We start from the raw sequence: 15,614 nt of genomic DNA, 5'->3' as shown, positions 1-15,614 counted from the left end.
ACTGATTTAAACTTTCACGATTATTAAACATTATCAAACTGCACAACGGGACTTAATCACGTATTTAAGTTTTAAGATTTACCTAAAGGATAGATTAGAAAGGTAGATTTGATTAGGTTTATTTAAAGTGCGGGAAGCCATTGAAATCAAAAAACATTGCAATTTTAATCGGGACGAGGGTTTTAAGATCTCATCCACATGGAATCCAGTCATTAGTAAATGTAAGCGGAAACGAATATCGACAGTCGATAAATCGAATATCGTTAGTGTTGTGTGTCGACAGAGTGACATCCCTAGTGCGCAAAACGTTCAAACTGATAAACAAGACCAAGTGCGGGTAGTTCGAAAAACTCGCGCGGCTAGAAGATGTTGATGTCAACTTGAGCCAGTCTTCTCCGAGACCACGGGGACAACGCCGTCCTCGAAACGTCGGAGGTAAATCTTAAAACTTAAATACGCGATTAAGTCCCGTTGTGCAGTTTGATATTGTGTCAAAGGTTTGATTGATAAAATTGATATGTTAGTTCCAGTGGTTTCAACAGTTTTAAGTTAGAATACATTAAAGTGTCAATAATGTTATCATTTATCAACATTCGAAAACAAATTGAACAATGAATGCTAAATGAAACCTAAATTGGCCCAAGCAGTGACTATGGCGTTCACAAAACTTTTATACTCTTCAGTCGCAGCGTATGCTAAAGGGGAGAGGAGCAATTCTGGAAGAGTTAACCCTTGATTTTTGAACAAAGGGTTTGATAGCATGAACGTGAGGCAACTTACCAGGGCCTGACTCTTGATCTCATCTTTAAGCTGTTCGTAAGAACAAAATTTCTCAACATCATACCCACAAACGGCAACAAAACTTTTGAGCTCCGCGTAGTATCTGTCAAGCAGTTGGTAAAATTGATTTCGTCTGAGATCCTTGGAAACTGCGAAGGAGTACAAATACATGTAATCGAAGCCGATCGAAGCGTACATAGACCACTGGAAGTCCATGGGCATCCCTTCGGTTGGCTTGCCGTCCTGCAAAAAGTACCTATTTATTTTTTTATTTTTTTTATTTATTTATTTACATAAGGAGATCCAACAGCTAACTAAATGACAATGGAATCATAAATAGATATATAGAGCCAATTACAGGAACTCGCAAATAGATATGTAGTAAAACATATACTTAAGTAACACGCATCACACACACACACACACACACACACACACACACACACACATCGCACACATGAAAGAGATAAGACTCAAACCAAAACTAACAACATTCGCTTACATAATCAAAGCCTACTACCGGTGACAGGACACCAATTAAATAGTGTAAAAACAAAGAAAAAAAAAAACTGAAAAACTAAGAACAAAATAAAGTGTTATGTTATAACTTAGATACTACATATACAAAGCACTCACTTACGAGATAAATAAAAAGTGCCTAATTGAAACACATTTCCGTCAATTTACGCCTCACGGAGGGAATGTCGCAATTAAATATATCAATGTCAAGCTCTTTCGTTAGCTTATTCAAATTACGGCTCGCACGGTTAAGAAAACTATTACGTCTGTAGTTGGATGATGTTCGCTTTAATGAGATAGGAGGAAAGTGTCTTTAACCGAGAAGGGGTTACGAATGAGATCTGCTGGAGCAATTCCGGGCAATCTATTTCACCAGTTATGATTTTAAGGAGGAATATAACATCAGCAATTTCACGTCGTTCGAATAATGGTACCAGATGCTGTTTCCTACAAGTAACTAAGTAATCAGTTCGATTAGAGGGGCACTTAAGTTTATGGCTCAAATACTTTAGAAACTTTTTCTGCACACGTTCTATCCTATCTATGTACGTATTATAGCAGGGGTTCCAGATTTGGGATGCGTATTCAAGTTTACTTCGAACTAGAGAGCAAAACAAGATTTTAAGTGTTTTAGCCTGAGTAAAATAAATGGAACTGCGCATTATAAAGCCTAGCGTTTTCAGGGCACTACTTACAATACCGTCAATATGAGTATCAAATAGAAGTTTAAAATCATGTACCACTCCCAAATCTCTCATAGATTGGACCTTATTCAATAATTGGCCTTTGAGTTTATATGTGGTAGGAATTATGTTATGTCTACGCGAAAATGTCAGGAAGGAACATTTCGATGGATTCAAATCTAATTTATTATTTAAACAATATTCGTCGAGTCGCGTGAGGTCAGATTGAATCAGCAGTGAGTCATAGGTCGTATTCACTTTCCCAAAGATCTTCATGTCATCAGCAAAACAGAGTAGTTTAGAATGTATGAAGCACTTACTGATGTCGTTAATAAAAATGTTAAAAAGCAGTGGTCCGAGCAGTGAACCCTGGGGGACGCCACTAGGAATAGTCACCCACCCTGAGATGTAATTATTCAGCACAACTGCCTGGGACCTATTGTCGATATAAGAAGAGAACCATCTCAGTAAGTCGCCACAGATTCCGATGTCATACAACTTGGATATCAGGATAGGCATGGTCAATACGATCAAAAGCCTTGCTGTAATCCGTGTAAATGACATCAACCTGGGTGCCATTATCCATCGCACCAGTAACACTCATTGAGAAGGACAAGGTTGGATACTGTCGATCTGCGCTGCAAAAAGCCATGTTGGTTCGGGCTAAAAGAACTTTTCAAGGAAGAATAGACTTGGTTATATACAATTTTTTCTAAAACTTTCGATAGTATACATAATTTGGAAATAGGTCTATAATTTTTGATGTCAGTTTTAGGTCCTTTTTTATGTACTGGTGTGATGAAGGCCGACTTCCACAATGGCGGGACAATACCCTCTGCGAGTGAGCGCTTAAATAACAAGGAAATAAGCTATCAGCACAATTTATCAGGAACTGGGCAGGTAGATCATCGGGGCCAGCTGACTTAGACGGGTCTAGTTTAAGTAGCATGTTTCTGACTATACCAGAGCTTACACCAATACGCGTCAAGATAGCTGTAGAATTAACAACATTACTAGGATTAGGAACAGTGTTATTGGAATTTGATGTTGAAAAAGACGATAAGAAATAATCTGAGAAAGCCCTGCATATATCTGGTCCAGTGTTAACTAAGTCACCATCATAATTTAAACTATTTGGTATGCCATGTGATTTAGACCGCGATTTGACAAATGACCAGAAATGTTTAGGGTTTTTACATATATTACTCTCGACATTACAAATATAATTAGTAAAACACTGTTGCTCCAGCCTTCGTACTCTGTCCCGCTGTACAGTAAACGATACCAAATCAGATTTATTCCTATATTTTTTATATTTTTTCAAATATTTAAATTTTTCCTTAATAGCATATTTCAAAGGACGTGAGAACCACGATGGAAACGAATCAACTTTAATTTTTTTACTTGGAACAAATTTGTGCCTCAGTCGTTCATAGTTTTCGTAAAAGAAATTGAGAGAATTAACTAACGAACGCGTAGAAAACTCCGCCTCCCAGTTTATGGATGAAAATTCACTATTTATGGACGCGTAGTCACCCTTGTTATAAAAATATTTCACGCGAGAGTCGGATCGCAACAAGTCAATAAAAGTGAAATTAACCTCAATTACTAAAGCTTTGTGGTACGGGTCAATCGGTACCAATGGATTCAGACATTCGCACACACTTACAACATCGTTCGATAGAACGAGATCCAACAGCTTCCCGAAATTATTTAAGACGTCATTATACTGGCAAAGACCGTGTGTAAACAAATCATCTACTAAACTGCATTCATCACTATACTTACGTAATTAGACGGAACTAACGAGGAATCCCGGGGCGTCCATAAAATATTACTCATGTTGAAGTCACCGACTACTAAAAACTTATCGTTAGGATTACTTAAAATGTTATCACCTAAACGGCCCAAAAAATTGGATAACTGCTGCGAGAAAGAGTGGCCCTGAGATTGCTTACACAGGTATAATACACAAATATGAAGTTTGACCGAATGTTTGTTACCGTCATTAAGTGTTAAAGTGACCCATAAGTCCTCAGCAGAAGACTGGTAAGTTGGCTGCGGTGTTACTGTCAACTGCCTACGAGTAGCATTTTGCGATTATAAATGTTGAGTGATGTGAGTGATAAGTGAGTGATCGATGAGTGGTATAGTGATGACTTCTGTATTGTGCATTTAAATCTGTTTAATCTTGCACTTCTTTTTAGGTAAGGTCTAAAGGAAGGTCCGGCCCGGGCACGACCCGGTTTAACGTGAGTCATCCTTAAGACGTTCGTCATAGGTATTGTTAGACATACCTACAGTAAACAATAATAATATTTCTTCATACACCGTTATACGTTGATTTAAAACTAACCTCATATCTAAACATGTGGTTGTTAAGCCAGTTGTCAACGTGTAGTATGGTCTTAACTTTACCAGTTTTTGTCACTTCCTTCAATTTTACTGTCGCATCCGTCCCGACTGCTACCTGAAATCGCTTTCTCAATGACACGTCTGTTATTGCATCTGTGAATTGTTTCATAGCTTTCTCTCCATGTTGACATATACATTTTTCATCATATTCTCCTTTAGGTAGAGTCTGTGCGGAAAGAGAAGAGTCGTGGGATTTGAGGGCGCGCCAGTGCTATTTTATGGTTTTTGCTATGCTGACAACACTCGTCACGTGATTATAGTACGACACTAAAGGTCATGATACTTGAATCCCTTTTGTTCCGGTTTTTTACCACGGCTTACTAAACGGAGCCTGGTGGTGGTGTCGGCTCGTCAACTCAATCCTCTGATTTAGCGCAGGCACTAGTTTTCTTTTTAAAACACACTTGTTTTTATGTCTCAGATACTAAAAAGTGACTGCGATTGACAAAACTGCTAAAACTAGTTAAGAATCTGCCCAATACAACTGTAATTTAAGTACCAAACAAGATAGAGTCTCATTAATGTACTGCCTAATCTGTGCATTCCAACAGTTATTTAAACCGGGTAGATAGGGTAGAAATTGGGCAATAGAACTGTAATTTTATCTGGGATATATTTCACCCATTGTAAACTTGACTTGTAATGTATGTGTATGTCGGAGCGTGACTCCAGAAGGACGTATTGCAGCGTTACAGTTCATAGTTAAAGACGCCTGTATAAAGTCGATTAGCAATGTTTGGCTACGTATTACTGTGTTGTAACGAAATTCATAATGTTGCGTAGAGAGTAACGCCATCTATTGGCGTGTTGTTGAACTAAGATGACAGGTAGAAGGCTTTGGAACGTCAAGAGGGTTCTCTTGGGTGAAGGTAGGCACGAGTTGGTAGTTTTGTCGTTATGTTGGTGGACCGGTCGAGCAGGTGTGCCTGCTTGACTTAAAAGGCGGGAGCGGTGAGGCTCCGTAATCAGACTTAATCGGACCGCGCTAGAGATCGGACGTTAGCCAACCTCGTGCCTAATTCGCCACGTTCTTGAAGGCTTATACCTGAAGGATTATTCTGAAAGCTTATAGAATCCAACGTTCTTTAACCATTTAGCTAAGTGTTTTATTCCAAGTGTTATTTTGATTTCTTACGTGTGATTAGAAGCTTACCTTTGTAAAATGAAGAGAAGAAGTGTTGTTTTGAAAAGATGTGTCCCGCCGAGTTTGTTGCCGGTCCCATATTGGGATACCCTTCTCCAATTGAGAAGGAATTAAATCTTCTCGGGTCAGAGGTGTACGGTTGGAGCCGGCCTAGCTTGATTTGAATAAAGACTTGAACGATTTTATGTGATCCTTTTATTTGAGTGCAATCCAAATACATCCCAATAGCGACTAGACATTTTAGTAGGCACTAGTATGGTTAACAAGTCCGAAAGTTTATGCACTGGTAGCATACTGAGTTAGCTGTGAAGTAATACATTGAGATACTACGCCCACCCGCCATCCTGTGTACAAACCCATGCTGACTGCTGCTGCTCCTCCGTCATCAGAAGTGGGATGCCGAGTCTCATGTATTGCTTACACAGCCACGTAGGAGTGCGGTGTATTTCCAGTGTGTTTTTGGTAATGTTTGGCTATCCTACATCGAGACACGTGGTAATGGTAAGCTCACGTGTCTAACCTTAATTGAAAGGTGAGTGCAGTTCATTATGTTATTTGATGTGAATTATTGTGAAATTGTGAATTATGATTGAGACAGTCTAATCATGGCAGTCATGACGTGACGTCATCTCTGGTAACGCCACGTTTCTTTATAATTGATTTTTATAATCCATTTAAATCAAAGTGATCTTGAGTTATTTTGTTGTGAAATCCATATTGTTAATTACAACTGCCGGCTATCACGACGTGATATTTTTCATCGCTCACTTGTGAATCTACCCTCAAAAATGGATTTTTAATGAAAATAGAAATGAACTGGCACAAAATGTTCCTATTAAGAATTATGACACCCTTTGTATCGTTTTGTAATTAATAAGCTGCGACAAGTAATTGCCCGTAATGCCGTGATAGATAACAAATCGTGCTTACTTTGAAAACATGAGCTACGCATGTGAAAATTTATGTTACAGTGTGCTGCAACCTGAGCAGAGACAACTTACAGATGCCATCACGCCTGTAACACAGAAGCAGCTGTGCAGTATCGTCTGTGATGGAGATTTGGAAATAAAAGGACAGGTTTCGTTCTAATTGTTTATTAGTGATTTTTATTTTGAGTGTAATGGCGAAGCATAACAGTCGAACGTAACTAATTAGCTGTCACTTTTCGTATTGGCCCTTTTACCTTTTTACTCATTTTAGGAACACGTGTTTGTTCATAGAGTAAAATAAAACACACTCATTGAAGTTTAAATCATATTCTGAGTTTTTTAAAGTCCTGTATCCATTGGTAACATGCCTTTTGTGTGCGCTACTAGGGCATTTCACAAACCTTGGAGTTTAAGCTGCATACATGATAGAACTGATACCGTGCAAATGATGATTTCAGTAACAGCCAGCTACGATAAACCACATCGTGCATCTCGCCATCAGCCACAGTAACGGCAACTGCAAGGCGGAAAGCGTCAGCCTTCGTGTTGGGTTGGTCTTCACCACCACGACCTTTGACTTGGACACGTGCATCATACTTTATTATCTGGTGAGCAGTTCACATTTCGTTGGGGTTATTTTGAGTTGTTTTACTTCAGATTGGAACTCTTGAGCGAGTTTCTGTTTAAAGCTAAAGTAGAAAGCGAAAGTAAGATGAGCCGTTGGTGCGGCGCTATTTGATGTTGATTTAAGATAATTTTGTGACAATGGATGTTGAAATTTAATGTGTATGGTATAGTTGGTATACCATTTGAATAGAGATTAAATGCGATCATTTGGAGTTGTGAGTTTCAATACACATTGTCACAAGGTCTCAAGTGCGCACGGTCAGAATAACCGAGCGAAGTTACTGTCTATTGTAGTTGTAATGGTTAAAATGTGTGATCGTGCAGTTCATAATGCTCAATTACAGTCAGTCAGATTACGCTTACCAAGCGTAGACGTAGGCGTAAAACACCGGAAGTAGATTTTTATGTTCTTTTCCGTTGCTGTGCGGCCACCCGTGGTGGCGTGCGTTTGGTCTGTGTCATCGGCTGGTGTTGCTAAGTGTAGCATTGCGAGATGACCAGATGGTGGTCTGGTCATGCATTCATGATGATGGTGGTCGTTGTGAATGTAGCATTGCGAAATGTTCGAACCGTGGTCCGGTCGTGCATTCATGATGATGGTGGTCATTGTGAGTGTAGCATTGTGAGATGATTGGATGGTGGTCCGGTCATGCATTCATGATGATGGTGGTCATTGTGAGTGTAGCATTGCGAGATGACCGGATGGTGGTCCGAACATGAGTTCATGATGATGGTGGTCATTGTGAGCTTTATAGACTTAACGAGTGTAATTTAGACACAGTACATTTGTACCATTGCTGTTGCGATCATTAGATCTAGATTGATTGAAAGACTGTCTTTGGTGACCCTGTTTTTGTTTTATCTACCCCGACCGTATAATTGGTCAGGTTAGCCGAGCAATAAGAATCACATGTGATCATTGATTTTATTCGATGATGAATGAGACCCAAATTGTTGGTCAGGAGTGACCGAGCGATGTGATACTGTGCCGTGTATCTTGTTTCAGAAGCAAATGCACACACCCACACACGAGGACGTGTGTACCGCAGGATGGCCGTGTCGGAGCGTGACTCCAGAAGGACGTATTGCAGCGTTACAGTTCATAGTTAAAGACGCCTGTATAAAGTCGATTAGCAATGTTTGGCTACGTATTACTGTGTTGTAACGAAATTCATAATGTTGCGTAGAGAGTAACGCCATCTATTGGCGTGTTGTTGAACTAAGATGACAGGTAGAAGGCTTTGGAACGTCAAGAGGGTTCTCTTGGGTGAAGGTAGGCACGAGTTGGTAGTTTTGTCGTTATGTTGGTGGACCGGTCGAGCAGGTGTGCCTGCTTGACTTAAAAGGCGGGAGCGGTGAGGCTCCGTAATCAGACTTAATCGGACCGCGCTAGAGATCGGACGTTAGCCAACCTCGTGCCTAATTCGCCACGTTCTTGAAGGCTTATACCTGAAGGATTATTCTGAAAGCTTATAGAATCCAACGTTCTTTAACCATTTAGCTAAGTGTTTTATTCCAAGTGTTATTTTGATTTCTTACGTGTGATTAGAAGCTTACCTTTGTAAAATGAAGAGAAGAAGTGTTGTTTTGAAAAGATGTGTCCCGCCGAGTTTGTTGCCGGTCCCATATTGGGATACCCTTCTCCAATTGAGAAGGAATTAAATCTTCTCGGGTCAGAGGTGTACGGTTGGAGCCGGCCTAGCTTGATTTGAATAAAGACTTGAACGATTTTATGTGATCCTTTTATTTGAGTGCAATCCAAATACATCCCAATAGCGACTAGACATTTTAGTAGGCACTAGTATGGTTAACAAGTCCGAAAGTTTATGCACTGGTAGCATACTGAGTTAGCTGTGAAGTAATACATTGAGATACTACGCCCACCCGCCATCCTGTGTACAAACCCATGCTGACTGCTGCTGCTCATCCGTCTTTGTGGGCGTGGGTTCGAATCCCACTTCTGATGACGGATGAGCAGCAGCAGTCAGCATGGGTTTGTACACAGGATGGCGGGTGGGCGTAGTATCTCAATGTATTACTTCACAGCTAACTCAGTATGCTACCAGTGCATAAACTTTCGGACTTGTTAACCATACTAGTGCCTACTAAAATGTCTAGTCGCTATTGGGATGTATTTGGATTGCACTCAAATAAAAGGATCACATAAAATCGTTCAAGTCTTTATTCAAATCAAGCTAGGCCGGCTCCAACCGTACACCTCTGACCCGAGAAGATTTAATTCCTTCTCAATTGGAGAAGGGTATCCCAATATGGGACCGGCAACAAACTCGGCGGGACACATCTTTTCAAAACAACACTTCTTCTCTTCATTTTACAAAGGTAAGCTTCTAATCACACGTAAGAAATCAAAATAACACTTGGAATAAAACACTTAGCTAAATGGTTAAAGAACGTTGGATTCTATAAGCTTTCAGAATAATCCTTCAGGTATAAGCCTTCAAGAACGTGGCGAATTAGGCACGAGGTTGGCTAACGTCCGATCTCTAGCGCGGTCCGATTAAGTCTGATTACGGAGCCTCACCGCTCCCGCCTTTTAAGTCAAGCAGGCACACCTGCTCGACCGGTCCACCAACATAACGACAAAACTACCAACTCGTGCCTACCTTCACCCAAGAGAACCCTCTTGACGTTCCAAAGCCTTCTACCTGTCATCTTAGTTCAACAACACGCCAATAGATGGCGTTACTCTCTACGCAACATTATGAATTTCGTTACAACACAGTAATACGTAGCCAAACATTGCTAATCGACTTTATACAGGCGTCTTTAACTATGAACTGTAACGCTGCAATACGTCCTTCTGGAGTCACGCTCCGACATGTACATTATTAATAATAAATATGAATATTAATAAAAATAGTGCATAAGTAGGTAGGCCTTATTGGGATATGTCCGGTTCTCTCATCTCACGATATTACGCCGTCAATCACGATACGAAAAGTCACTGCTAAATTACTAACGTAACTAACATAACCTACAAATAAAGAAATATTTTATTAGAAAAAGTTTTATTCAGAACCTAGTAAACGAACTTACAAATAAAGAAATCTTTTATTAGAAAAAGTTTCATTCCTTGTAATCGAAGTCTGAATTAAAATATTCAATGTCACTTATGTTTGAGCTAGCTTCAAAACAACCAGGGACACTCATAGAACTATCTTCATCTGAACTGGATGTGCTTGAATCCGGCACGTAGATTACGAATTCTTGCATATCACCTACTTAGCGGTCTTTTATTCGAGATACCGTAGGTACTTTTACACAATCCTGAAAAAGAAATTACATATAAATATGCATAAAATGGCAAGTATCAAGACTATTTGTCAGTTATTTTAAAGATCATGAATGACCTGCATATTTATGAAAATTAATATATTTTGAATGAATATATACTTACCGATTATGTACCGGAGACAAGTTACTTAGGGGGCTTATTAAATAGGTAATTATTTAATATTAAATACAACATCAATACCCGCGAATAGCGGAAACACGTACCGCGACTTTTTGTAAGGCGATAGTCGGCTTTTAGCCGTTTTCTTCCCGCTGACAAAACCGAACAATGTTAAATATAATTTTCCTTGTGGTTTTATGTACGGTTTTATCGTGTTTTGAAAATATTTTATACATAAAACTTGCGGTTTTTGTTAATAAAAATATACATTGACAGAAGTTTGTTTACTTTTTACAAGACAGGTGTCAAAGGTTTGATTGCCATATAAAATTTAAAATGTTAGTTCCCGTTTCTGCCACGACTCTTCTCTTTCCGCACAGACTCTAGCAGCGAAATATCAATAAACTCGTCCGCTATCTCTCTAAATGTTTTCGGATCGCGTTCTTCGTAGATAAAAGATAAACCGTGAAGTTTCGCTATGTTTCGCACAATGATTGCAGCATGATCATAATCTAAAATCTGTAGCGGCGAGACGCGGAACCCTTTTTTGGTAAGGTCTCCAAGTATGATAAATTCCTCTTGAAAGTTGTCACACGAGCCATAATATTTTGGGAAGAAGCACCTGATCTTGTGCGGTACATTGATCTGATCCTGTAGTTTCTCATATACAGGGGCGATTTTGTGGTAATAATTTATTTCTCTCAGGAACAAGTTTCTTATTGGCATGGTCTTTCGGTATGTTAAGTCATTGGGAGCATGCTTGATTACGACGTCGAGCTCTTGTCGGACTCTCTCTTTGACTGCGCAGATTTTGGCGTGAGATATATTGCCACTGATCCCCTCGCCTTTTGCAGGGCCTGTCGCATATTGGATAGACATTTCCGAAAAACCTTTACTGTGGAATACACTTTTCACTCGATTTTCAAAAACGTTTTTAGTTTCCATTGTAAATCACTATATGTTTAACTCAGGTTTAACTACGTTTTGTGTATACTAATTAAAATGTTACAATGACAAATTCGTAGCTTTACGCGTTGTTTTTATCAAGAGCGACGTTATCTTTCTAAATTTAACTAAATTATATAATAACGAATTATGTAAGAAGGTAAAACAAACAAAGTTCGATTCTAGGAATAATAACTATAATAAGCTATCTATACCTACTTATATAAAGACTTAGGAAGAAAAAAGTGGCATTACATTGTTGGATCAGGGAATCAAGGAAGTTCATTTAATTTTATAGTTACGTACGAAGCCAGCAAATGACAATCCAGCCGAGCCAATATTAGTACATTATTGACGAGGCTCGGAAGTAGCTACTTGCAGGCTGAGGATTCGTATGAAACGGACGACCTTGGGAGTCCGTTTATTATAATTGAATCCGAATCCGGAGGTCCCCTTTTTTAGTCATTCGTAAATAGAGTTATTTACGAATGACTAAAAAAGGGGACCTTCGGATTCGGATGTACTTAAATGTACTTTTTTGCTATTGGCCATCCTTTACGAGTGTAAAGGATGGCCAATAGCAAAAAAGTACATTTCTTTTCATGAATATGTACCGCAAAAGAAATAATAAAATCATCCGTGGACGTGCTGTATAGTACCACACCCGCCAGTTATCGGCATGGAGATCGCGCAAGTCCGTTTCAACAGCATCGCCCATTACGATACAAGTGCGAAAAGTAGGAAATTCGCAACGAGTGGCGCAAATTACCTATTCGCACATGTATCGTAAAACGTTTTAAAGTAATAGTGAATACGGTCCTTTAAATTTTCTACATATTACGTATCACGTAATGTGTTAATTTATCGCACTAGTGCGCGTTCTTATGGCGTTATTCATAAACGCGTTACTGGCTTGAATTAGTTAATCGCTTGTCTTTATCTGTCATTTTGACTTATGTATTTGTAAGAAAGGGATAAAACATAATTTAACTAAATCAGGCCCGTAAAGTTCTATAAATCTAATCTGACTAAACCTAATCATGCGCGGGTTAGGGTGGTATACCACCTGTCCATTTTCTTGGTCCAATGTGTATTTGCGTCTCACATTTTGCTTAATTAGAGAGTGAGACACAATGACCAAGAAATTGGACAGATATAATACCATCAAGTAGGTAACTATACTTCTTATAAGAAAAAAAAAACTAGAATGTCAAATCATCTTTCATAACTTGTCAATTAAAAGAATCAAAGGAAATGGCCAAGTTTGCTTCTCCGCCCCCGGTGCTTGGCAAACTCCGGCTCGCTAACCTGCAGGATGCGTCGGACATATTTGAGCTCTGCACCGAATCTATGGCGAAGAATTTCCGCATACGTCAAGTGTTTGATATAATTGTTCTTATGTAAGTAATTCACCTTCGTTTTGCTGGATTTATGGAACGTGGAAACGTGCCAACCTAGGAAGGCACAGGCAGGTGTGGTTCATTTGCCTGCGCGCACCTATATAAGCGTATGCTGAGGACCTACCGCGAACCACGTTCGACGTGTTGCTTCTCTGTCGCACTTCTAATGTACGTAAGTGTGACAGGGAGGCAACACGTTCAACGTGGTTCGCGGTAGGCCCTCTGAGACGCAGGCGCCGCAGTTCACGCAGTGCAGCGCGGAGCATATTTTGTGAAGTAGGTATGGAACGACCTTGGGATGCAGCTAGCGTAGCCACAGAATAAATAATAGTACTATATAGGTGCAGAAGACTCACTCTCTAACAAAACGCGTCTGTTACGATGGACAGATATGGCCGCTAGGTGGCGTCAGCGCCACGCGCGGCTTATGGCTCTACACGATGAGCCAACGCCGGCCACTCCAAGGGACGCACTACGCAGCCATGCGGTAGAATGGTCTCAGCAATCTCAGCATACGCTTAGCCCAATAGGGGCACAGCAATACCTACGCAATATTAACTTGAGCGCCTATAGCGCTATACCTGTCTCTTTAATAAAAAAAGTTAGAAACCTACTGGTGCGCGAGATACTGACACGATACTTGTATGTCTTTTCGTAACTTTTTTGGTAAACTGTTACTTATTTCAAATTTTGTTACTTATTTCAGAGAGTCCTCCACGATATCAATTGTTCACCTCGATGACAAAAACGCAATCGTCGGGTTTCTGGCCGCAAAAGACCATCCTTTACTACCCTCAGTCCACCCATCTGCGTGGGAACACTATATCTGGAATAAATACAGGTAAATCTTTTAAAGGTTCCGTAATAGTCAAGTAGGAACCCTTACGCCAAGCGCGCACCACGATTTTAATTTTTGCGACACGATTTTAGAATCGCGCTGTAATTTATCGCAGAAAATTCAGTGCGCGCACTGCGATGAAAAAGTCGACGATTTGTTAATTCTCGACATGGATGTCGTACCAGTCGCTTGTCGTGAAACAATATGCAATCGCTGTATGACTGAGTATTTATACCACAAAGGTGATCTCCTTCTATTTCTATAATTAAACGGTCAACATCTAGCGTCTCATCTTGTAACTCCATTGGAGAAGCAGGTTCCGATATGTTGACGCTTGGAGAGCGAAATGCCGACTGAGGTCCCGGCTGCGATTTTATTATCGCAGTGCGCGCGGGGCCATACAGCTTCGTATGCTGCAATTCACTTTGCGACAATCGCGTCGCGCGCTGTCGCGGAAAAATGTAACAAATCACAATTTTAAAATCGCTGCGATTTTTTTGTCGCATATGCGCGCACCGCCATATAAACCCATACGTTACATTTCTGCGACTAAATTATCGCGCGACAAAAAATCGTGGTGCGCGCTTGGCTTTATAGTTTCGCCTTGTCCGTCAGTCCGTCTTTGCTCCGTGATCGTTGGTGCTAGAAAGCTGCAATTTGATATGCATGTATTAAGCTCCCTGTCCCTGCTAACAAATTTACAAGTGCAACAGAGAGGAAACACGTTCGACGTGGCTCGCGGTAGGCCCTCTGATATCAACGATACACATACGATACCGATCTGTCAGTGTCAAAAGTGACATTTCTTCAACCAAAAAGGTCACTTTTGACACTGCGGATCGGTATCGTAATCGCTGTGGCATCTTATAAGTATTGGGCCGTTCATCTTGCTTCGGGCTGGCGCCGCCCAGGCGGATCTATAGGTATATAAAGGGGCCCACTGATTAACAGTCAGCCGGCAGGTATTGGCCTGTCAGTTGTTAGGAACTGTCAAAATTTTGTTCTAACTGATAGGCAGATACCGTTCGGCGGACTGTTAATGAGTGGGCCCCTTAACTGGTTGGTCCTGAGGCGATGTGAACGCGCAATAGGTACATTCGGCACGTTTGCACAGATCATGCTGCTACGTGTGACAATTGTTTTCTGTAAGTATGTCAGTATGGACCCGCCTATTCACCTCCGAACATTTTAACGTATATTCCCAGAATGAAACAAATGACTGCTCGGAATAGCCTTTTCGTCCATCTCCTTTGTTGGAGCAAGCTCTGCGGACGCGAAGTCGTCGACGGCCTACTGAGAAGTTTGTTCATGCACGACTCCTACCTGATGAATGTTGCTTACATCAAGTGCTTGCCTCAATATCCAAGTAAGTCTTCTTATGTTGTCGATTAACCGATTCGTTGCTCTTGACCCGCCTGCCGTGTCATCAATGTTTTTTACGTGTGGCGCATGGCACGGGTGCCGTGTCATGAAATGATTGTTCCGCGCCAAAGCCAAAAGTTTTCGAAAATGGAACACGCAACGAATCGGTTAAGGACTTTTTGCCGGGGTTGACCTTTAGACTAGGTATGAAAAAAGTCTTAAAGCTCACAGATTACCAGTTGGCCGAACGAGATCAGCCTATCAGTTGTTCGGAACCTTTGGCGATTAACTGACAGGCTGATATCGTCCGGCGAACTGGTAAACTGTGGGCCCCTTTAAGAGAGCCTGATGGTCGCACGGCACTAATGACAGAAGCTTTGAGTGGGCTGTAGGTAAGAATGTAGGTACAAACAACGAAGCTACTGAAGCACTAAATACTTGACTAGCCTAATGAGACCAACGTCTTCGAACGATTCGTTACATAGTGTGAAAACGCATTGCTACGAGTATGGCCTTTATAAATTAGTGAATTACCATGGCTGGTTTGGTTGGTTAGT

The 15,614-nt window shown here is 40.6% G+C and overlaps 1 protein-coding gene across 1 annotated transcript in view; it reads right to left on the bottom strand.

Moving 5' to 3' along the window:
- The window catches only part of LOC134671371 (uncharacterized), a 305,131-nt gene that overhangs the window by 85,095 nt on the left and 204,422 nt on the right, over nucleotides 1-15,614 (bottom strand). The gene's annotated exons all lie outside the window — the stretch shown is intronic.

Source organism: Cydia fagiglandana, chromosome 15 (assembly GCF_963556715.1).
Source record: "Cydia fagiglandana chromosome 15, ilCydFagi1.1, whole genome shotgun sequence".
NCBI lineage: Eukaryota > Metazoa > Arthropoda > Insecta > Lepidoptera > Tortricidae > Cydia > Cydia fagiglandana.
Note: the sequence above shows the minus strand (reverse complement) of the source record. Positions and strands in the feature narration are given on the sequence as shown.